The sequence below is a fragment of the Gouania willdenowi genome, assembly GCF_900634775.1.
Source record: "Gouania willdenowi chromosome 24 unlocalized genomic scaffold, fGouWil2.1 scaffold_320_arrow_ctg1, whole genome shotgun sequence".
NCBI lineage: Eukaryota > Metazoa > Chordata > Actinopteri > Blenniiformes > Gobiesocidae > Gouania > Gouania willdenowi.
In genome coordinates this window covers 3,531,871-3,541,272 of record NW_021144848.1, presented here as the reverse complement: position 1 = coordinate 3,541,272, position 9,402 = coordinate 3,531,871, and the positions used below count along the sequence as shown (strand labels likewise).

General features: G+C 36.0%; 1 long non-coding RNA gene across 1 annotated transcript; it reads left to right on the top strand.

Moving 5' to 3' along the window:
• Positions 1-4,922: 4,922 nt before the first annotated feature.
• On the top strand, positions 4,923-8,114 carry LOC114458273 (uncharacterized). Its single transcript, XR_003673006.1, has 2 exons — positions 4,923-5,083; positions 7,730-8,114. It is a non-coding gene; the product is annotated as an uncharacterized LOC114458273 (long non-coding RNA).
• Positions 8,115-9,402: the final 1,288 nt, after the last annotated feature.

Here is a 9,402-nt window from a genome sequence, read left to right as displayed (position 1 = left end):
ACATCATAGTATTTAATATTTGTACAGTACAGTCAGTGTCCTTTAAAATGTTTTTATTTTTCTGAGATATATATTTTATAGCTTCTTTAGCTTATTTTAGCTTTTAAAAATACTCGTTTTATGAGTCGCTGCTTTTGTGACGTTTCAGAGCAGCGTTAAAAGCAGTCAGATGATCACTGAGTGTGTTTTAACCCAGACCTTCATCTAAACATCCACACTACACAACTCACTCACATGTGCTGTCCCTTAGAGGAGAAAAGGCTCAAAGTGTCATATATTGTGCAGCTGTTTGTTAATAAATGTGTGCTATAATTCAACCCAGAAATGTCTTCCAGGTCAAACTTTATGGAGATAGAAATATTAGGATTCAAATTTATTCAATGAGAGGACACGCCCCTTGAGATGAATCATCTCATTTTGAGGGGGTCCTTAAGATTGCATCAAATGACAGACACAGCAAAACACAATACACACACACACACACGCACACGCGCACATTTGACTGCAGTTCATCATAACATATATACTGTATATATCTATACACATAAATAGAAACATACACATACATAATCTCTAATCAAACACAGACATTAGTTCTGTAGATGGTGAACAAGAGTATTTTTAAACAGAGGCAGAAAAGTGAGAGAGCAGATTTCTAGAATGTTCCAATCAAACAGAGTTTTTTTATTGCTTCCACACTAAAATGAATAGTCGTACACTATTAGTAAAACCTTACACTGAAGAAGTAAAACATCAGCCCATATTTGTACAACTATAAACACATTGTTAACCTCACACTTGTTGCTAAACTCTACACAGTGATTTGTAAAACATTAAACACACTTAACATACATTACACACATAAATCTATCATGAAGTCACTTCCTTAAATACCAAAGCACTGACTGTCACATGACCACACCGTCCAACCAATTGGTTTGTTTAATTGTAGACACACTAATCAGGTGTGTACGCCCTATAAAAAGCAGCAGGTGAGTTCATCGTCTTCAAACACAATGGAAAGAGTCAGAGAAAGAGTAAGACGAGGAGGAGGAGGACGAGGAGAAAGAGGAGGACCAGGAGGAGAAAGAGGAATCAACAGAGGAAGAGAAGGAGGCCATGCTGGAGGTAGAGGAAGAGGAAGACAAGAAGGTTCTCAAAGAGGACCTAATCTGACCAATGAGATCAACACTGGTTGACCACGTTATCAACCACTGCCTGACGCTGAGGGAGGCTGGACTGTGAGTACAGTCACATCTAAGCTGATATACAGTAACAAGTGTGATAAGAACATTTCTACTGGAAAATAGGTTTTATAAAAATATCAAAAACATCTGCATGTTTCAGTAACTGCTTACAGTACTGTAATATATGCACTATCAGCACTTCTGTTACTGTTTCCTGTGAAATGACTTGTATTGTAAACTGTTCTTTTTTTTCTACATAGGATTGAGGGTCAGGAACGACAAGGGGGAGGGGCCTCCCATGTTCACAGAACAGCAAGAGAGGGAGATAGTAAACATGGTTTTAACCAACAATGTAATAACACTCAATCAGCTCCAAGCTAACATTATCAATAACCATATTCAACAATGTCCATCAGGTCTGGACATCAACACTGACACGCATCATAAAAAAGAACCATATTCACATGAAGATCATTTATCCAGTGTCTTTGGAGCACAATTCTGAAAGTATGAAACGACTGTAACATGATTATGTAGAGATATGTATTCACTGTAGCAGTGTGATCATGTTTACTGTCTCATAATCTTATACTGTAATATCTATACTAGATCTACACAGTGCCTGATACTGTTCTTCAGAGAGTTCTACAAATGGATGGAGAGGAGATCCAGCATGAGTTCATGTACGTAGATGAGGCTGAGTTCAACCTGACGAGAACACGAAGGAGGGTCAGAAACATCATTGGCCACAGGGCTATAGTCAATGTCCCAGGGCAACGTGGGGGTAATATAATAATATCCCATATGGGCCGTACAACACAGCACTCATACTTACATTCTATAGCACAACATAACAGCATCAAATGGATCATATTCTATACATTGTTGTCTAGAACAATATGTCTTTGCTCTGGTTCAGAACTGGTTTCAGCAACATCCACATTTCTTATATCTTCCACCATACTCTCCATTCCTCAACCTTAGAGAAGAGTTTTTCTCATCATGGAGGTGAAGGTATATGACCTCTGTTTCCAGGCTGAGGTACCCCTCATCCAATCCATGGAGGAGGCCTGGGACCAGATGGAGGTAACAGCAATGCAAGGGTGGATTCATCATTCAACACGTTTCAAGGTGTCTTGTTAATGACGACATTGTCTGTGATGTAGATGAAATTCTCTGACCAGATCCAGTTACAGTAGATGAAGAGACCATGTTTAGTTTGTTTTGGTCACATTTTGTCTCAGTATATGAATCTCCATGTCAACATTATGGGCGTGTTGATAAATAAATGAGTTTCTTCAGTCTGCAACATTGGTGTTGTGTAGTGTTTGGTGAATTGACATAATATTAGTACTTTGTTGATAGTAGCTACTGTAATCATAGGGAAGTAGAAGTGTTAAAAGTGTTTTAGGTTTATCACAGCAGACTGTAACTCATGTAAACAGTACAGTAATGTGAAACGTGTGTGTTTCATATGGTAACAAAGTGTGGTTTTTAAAAAGAAGTTTATAGTTTTTACAAGAGTGTTTAATTATGCAAATGATCTGTAGTGTTTAGCTAATTGTGTGTAGTGTTTTGAAAACACGGGCTCTGTTTTGAAAATCATGCTTAAGCAATCTAAAAAAACTGTAAATGAGAGTTTTCAACTTCTTTTTTGACTCTGGGGACTCAGGTATGATCAAAAGTGACGTAAACTATAAGAGGATCAGAGAGGAATCAAATATTGTTTTATATAATCAGGAAAACTGAGATGAATACATTTGAATATCAATAATAACCAGAGAAGCTGTCGTCTAGATGCCAGAGTGAGCCATGACAGAGTGGTGAGTTCTAGAAGGACAGCAGAGGATAAACCTACACAGGCTGTTATAGGTGACATTAAGTGGTTGGAGGATGGAGGCAGTAGTGTTTTGATAAATGATATCACTGTAATCAAAAATGAGAAGTATCAACTGTGAAATTACCCTTTTTCTATTTGATCAATAACTGGGACTGATGACATATCAGAAAAAGTGACTTTGATCACATGAGCAGAAACAGGACGGACTCGCTTCTGAAACAACATCAAATGAGATTTTAATTTGTTTAGTAACAGTTTGTTAGATTCTAGCCATACAGTAGCTGAACTGAAATGAAGTCAAACTCCATTGAGTGCTGATGTCAGTGATATTGGATTTAGAAGAATAAAGCATAGAGTTAGATATAACAGTCCTTACATGTAAGGGGAAAATCATTAATAAATATTAAAAAAAAGAGTGGACCCAGAGAGGAACCTTGCGGCACACCCTTTTCTATATAAGACAGTTCAGAATAGCTGTCTTTGTAAAAGACACACTGCTGCTGATGATGATGAAGATAAGAATTGAACCAGAGAAGCAAGGACCTACCTAGGCCTGTAGAATTAAGCTTGTCTAAAAACCAGTAATGATCAACCATATCAAACGCTTTTGTGAGATCTATAAATAAAGTTCCAGTAAGATAACTATTGTCAAAATCTGAAAAAATATCATTGGTACATTTTTGTAATGCAGACGTTGTTGAAAAATCTTTTCTGAAGCCAGATTGAAATGGAGATAAGAGATGTTTAGATGATAGGTGTTCTGATAGTTGATTGAATACAGTTTCATATACTTTCACTACATTATTAATAATTAAAATGGGCCTATAATTATTTATGCTGCTAGTGTTACCCTCTTTGTGAAGAGGAACGACCTTCACACATTCCCAGGCAGCAGGAACTTCACAGATGTTAATGATACGTTGAACAGATCAGCTGAAGGAGAACATAGGTAAACTTGGCCTCAATGCCATCAGGACCAGCACTGCTAGGAGAAACCCATTTATGATCTGTTCCACCCCAGCTGCATGGACGAACCCTTCTGAAGGAGAACATGCAGCCAGGTGGAACATCACTAGAGGAAACAGAAGCATGAGGAGGAGACTGGACCTGAGGCAATGAGAGAAATGTTGATTAAAGGCATTTGCGATGGTATCAGAGTCATTTATAACTACATCATTAATGTTGTATATCACCATTTTAAGAAAAAATATTGAGATATGAATTTTGGTCCATATTGTCCAGCCCTAATAATATATACATGTTTCCATGCGTCGCCTACATGGCTAATGACATGTATTAACATACATACTGTAGATAACATAAATAAATACACTGCTCGAAACATTAAGAAAAGATTAAAGTGTGTGATTTAATGAATTAATAAAAGTGAAAGTAACAAAATATAAACATGGGAGGAGTCAATAGAATAATAACGTCCATTATGACGAGAAATTAATAAAACAAAAGGTTCGTTTACTTGTTGGAATGGGTCAAACGTGTAGAAATTATTATATTTGTACTAAAAATTATTAGAGGATTTTTTAATCCGCTTTACTGGGACACTAATATATTACCATTTAGAATAAATATGAATAAGTCTTACACTTTAACAAGACTTCAGTTCAATTATATATAAATAAAAAATATTGATTATATCAGATTTTTGGTAAATAAACAACTTTTTAAAACATTTTTTAAACTATAAAAACTGTTTTTTTTTTTTTTTTTCAAACAAATACAGACAATAAAATCTGTTACTGTTTAAAAAGATAACTTCCTTTATTTTTTAACCCTTTTTAGTTAAAAATAATACAATTCCGATGCTGTAAACACAACGCGAAATTACGTCCCTGTGACGTCATGACGCCGTGTTCGTTTCATTTCGCGCGCCGCTCCTCGCAGGACAACATGGCGGCTTCTACCGGTGAGAACTGAACACCAGAGAGAGGGAAGAACCGCCACACAGGTAGGCTAAGGCTACATCTACACCGGGACCAGGTCACCGAGCAGCGGGTCCACCGAGTAGCGGGTTCACCGGGACCGGGTCACCGAGGAGGTAAACAAAGCGGCAGCTTCGGCTTTCTCCGTCTCCGCCAAACTCCGTTTAGAAAAATTAGATTTTTACAAATATTTCCACTTTAATTAACGTCTCGATCTGATATAATCAAATCAAACGATGTGCTAATGGCAGTTAGCATGTACGGCTATACTATTTTAGTGATAAAAAAAAGTCACAAAACATGTTAGTTTAATAAAACAGACATTTGTTAAACAGTATTCACTATTAATTTTTTAAATGACGAAAAAAATGCCGTTTGGCTAAGATTAAACAATTTCTCTGTTCAGAAGATAATATAAAACTAAAAATCCCATCAGAACAGGAAGTGACGTGGGCCTAAGGAATCTAGCGCCCTGGGCCAGATTTTAGGACGTTTTATTTAATTTTTTTTTTTTTAGAAAACATAAATCTAATCCAAATAGTTTGCTAAAAATAATACACATTAAATAATAAATACAAATACATTTAGTTGAATTAGTCACTTAAGTTTATGAATAAAATAAAATAATAGAAGATAAATGAATGAGGCAATGCACCAATATTCACACAAATTAGGATTAATGCACAAAAAGTTTATTACATCACTGTGGCCTTTATTAACTACATTACTAGAACTGTGTGTGTGTGTGTGTGTGTGTGTGTGTGTGTGTGTGTGTGTGTGTGTGTGTGTGTGTGTGTGTGTGTGTGTGTGTGGCCCCTGGTAAATGAGCCAAATGATGACAGCCTTACTCATGTGATGGGCGGAGCTTCAGCTGCAGCTTAGCACAGGTGTGACTTCCTGGGGAGGGACGGTTATCCTCCCCCCCTCCCCCTCACACACACCCACAACACAGCGCCCTGTGAGCGGAGGGGGCGGAGTCAGAGAGAGTACCGCCTCCTCTGCTCCCCTTGCAGGGCCACACCCACTCTGCAGCTACACAAACGCACACTTTGTGGTGCTGCACACGTGTGTATGTGTAACGCACGGACGCTGCAGCAAGAGGCGGAGCCTAAGATGAGCTGACGAGGCATTTCTGATGGCAATGACAACAAAAACAACAACAAACAACTGTGTGTGGACAAATTTCTCGCTGGCCAATCAGAGGCTGGAGACGGAGCTTCCCCTGGGGTGTGTCTGTGGTTCCACTGCAGCTCATCTCATTATTATTTGTGTTGCATTTGTGTGATTGTGTGTTCATAAAGATAATTTGTGTGTGTTTTTATTATTTTGTTTCTATCTTCTCAATTTGTGTTTTTTTTTTTCAGTTTGTGTGTTTTTATAGTTTTTTTGTGTGTTTTTGTTGTCATTTTGTTGGTGTGATTGTGTGTATGTTGCTGTCTTGTGTTTTTTTGGTTTTATCTGTGGGTTTTTGAGTCATTTTGTGTGTTTCTGTGTGTTTTTGGCATGGATTTGTGAGTTTTTGTTGTTTTTTTAATCCTTTCATTAGTTGAAGTTGTTTTGGGAACAATCTGTAATCCATCCTGGAAACTCAGACTTTAGAGATATAATATAAAATAAAGCAGTAGCAGACTGGTGTCACACCGTTAGCTAACAGCAGAGTAAATAATAGTTAATAAACAGAGTCAATAAATATTGTAAATAAATAGAGTAAATAAACAGTGTGAATAAATATTGTAAATAAACAGAGTAAATAAATAGTGTACATAAATATTGTAAATAAACAGAGTAAATAAATAGTGTACATAAATATTGTAAAAACCGTGGAAATAAATAGTGTAAACAGATCAAACACTAGTTAGGTTTGATTCTCGTTGTTTGATTAAAACTAAACTGTTTTTAAATAAAAGCTGAGACTCATTATTAGGATTTAGTGAAAACCGTGGAAAGGCCTCAGTAGCTCCGCCCCCTCCGCGCGTGTGCATGTGCGTGTCCACTCTGATCAATGTTCATGTGTTTGTTTCATTGACTGAATGTAATGGGTTTGTGACTCACTGCTGCTTGTTGTCCTCCACTAAATCTGTGATTAATCACACACACATAAATAAATATTGTAAATAAACATAGTAAATAAATAGAGTAAATAAACAAACGTAGTAAATAGATATTGTAAATAAATAAACATAGTAAATAAACAAACATAGTAAATGAATAGTGCAAATAAATAGTGTAAACAGATCAAACACTAGTTAGGTTTGATTCTTGTTGTTTGATTAAAACTAAACTGTTTTTAAATAAAAGCTGAGACTCATTATTAGAATTTAGTGAGAACCGTGGAAACGCCTCAGTAGCTCCGCCCTTTCCGCGCGAGTGCATGTGCGTGTCCACTCTGATCAATGTTCATGTGTTCGTTTCATTGACTGAATGTAATGGGTTTGTGACTCACTGCTGCTTGTTGTTGTCCACTAAATCTGATTAATCACACACACACACACACACACACACACACACACACACACACACACACACACACACACACACACACACACACACACACACACACACACACACACACACACACACACAGCATGTTTGAGAAAAGATGAAAAATAAAATGTAATGAAACAAGTGACAATTATAGATCAATAAAAAAGGAGAATTTATGATGAAAACTGAATCATTTTATTGTTGTTTTAAATCAATATTTAATAAATGCTACAGGACTAGTTGATGACTCCATGTAATGTTTAGTGGTTCTTTTTCAGGAAACGTCTGTCGGACAAAGGGGCGGAGCTCTGGTGGACGAACGTGGACACTGGTCCATTATTAATCGACCAATCAGAGAAGAGCATTTCCTGTTGTTCGATTTGGTGGAACGTTTTCCTCTAAACGTTAACCACAGAAGAAGAAGATGATGATGATGTAACGATGATTCCACGTTTGGCTGGACATCATCTGAGCCTGTTTCTGCTTTCTAAGGTTTGCATGTTCTCCCTCAGTCCAGTAACAGTAGTTAACTGCCTGTGGGCGGGGCTGAGAGTGAGTGGGCGTGTCCTGTACTGGATGGACCTGCCCCACCCTCTCTGTGAACTGGAGATAAAATTAACCCCAGTGAAGGAGCACAGATGGAAATAAACTCTATAAATATTTTATCAATTGTGTTTTTTAAATAAATATGTATTATTCAGTGAGAGCATGTGTGTTTTTTTAAACTCATTTATCACCATACCATCAAATATCCCGTTTAAGCCTGGAAACTCCCGTATTTTACCCTCTTTCCCACCATATTCTGGTATTATTATTTTCCCGTAAATAGCCCATATTTTACTGTAATAATAATTAAAAGATGTCTTATTAAACTGAACGCTGTCACTAGCCTCGTGAGAACTTCCTCCTGAAATGACCTGAGTGATTAGTGATTAGTGCTGACATCAGCAACAAACCCAGAAATAACTCAGAACAGAGATGATAATGAAGACGTTCTGATGATAAAAACTAAGAACTGGTGTAAATATGTTATAAAATATAACATAGAGTTTATCTTCATAAAGACCATCAGGATGTGACACAGTTACACGTTCTGTTAGATTAATAACTGATATTATAACGTCTACCACAGCAGAAGAAACCACGTAAGTCACCATGAAAAATCATCCAATCACAAGCTCCACAAATATACACTGTTTATAAAGTGTTAAATAATGTAAAGTCTGTAATAAATGTGTTTAATAAGTCATTAGTGAATACCAGAGAACCACATGAGTGAGTATGAGAAATTATAATAAAATATATGATAAAATAAAATGTTAATGTTTAACTTAAAGACAAACAATGTGAAATTAACAGTAAATATGTAACATGTTGACTTGTATATAAACTGTAAGTATATTAAATAAACACGTGCTTCATAAACACATTTATGTTTTTATTTAGGCTGTTTTATAATTTAGGAATTAGAGCTGGGAGATATATCGAGACTCAAGATGTATCAAGTTTTATATTTTGGTGATATAGAAAACTATAATATTTCATATATCTATATATATATGTATATATTATAGCTTATTATGAATCAAATACTAATTTTAGAAGTCGCTGCTTTTACTTCTCAGAACAACATGTAAAGCTCAGTTAGATGATTAATGAGTCACATATTGATCAGCTGTTTATTAATAAATGTCTCTGTGTAACATTTTACATCAGTAAATTTAACCCAGAATTGTTTTTCTGGTCAGACTTTATTTAATAAAATTATCTAGATTTATATCATATTTCACCATTTAGATAAAATATATTGAGATATGAGTTTTGGTTCATATCACCAGCCCTAGTAGGAATGTTCACAGTATTTTAATATTAATAAAGGTTGACCTATAGATTATAATCACATTATTGTATTTAGTAAATGGTTGATAAGTGGATATTTTACATTTATTGT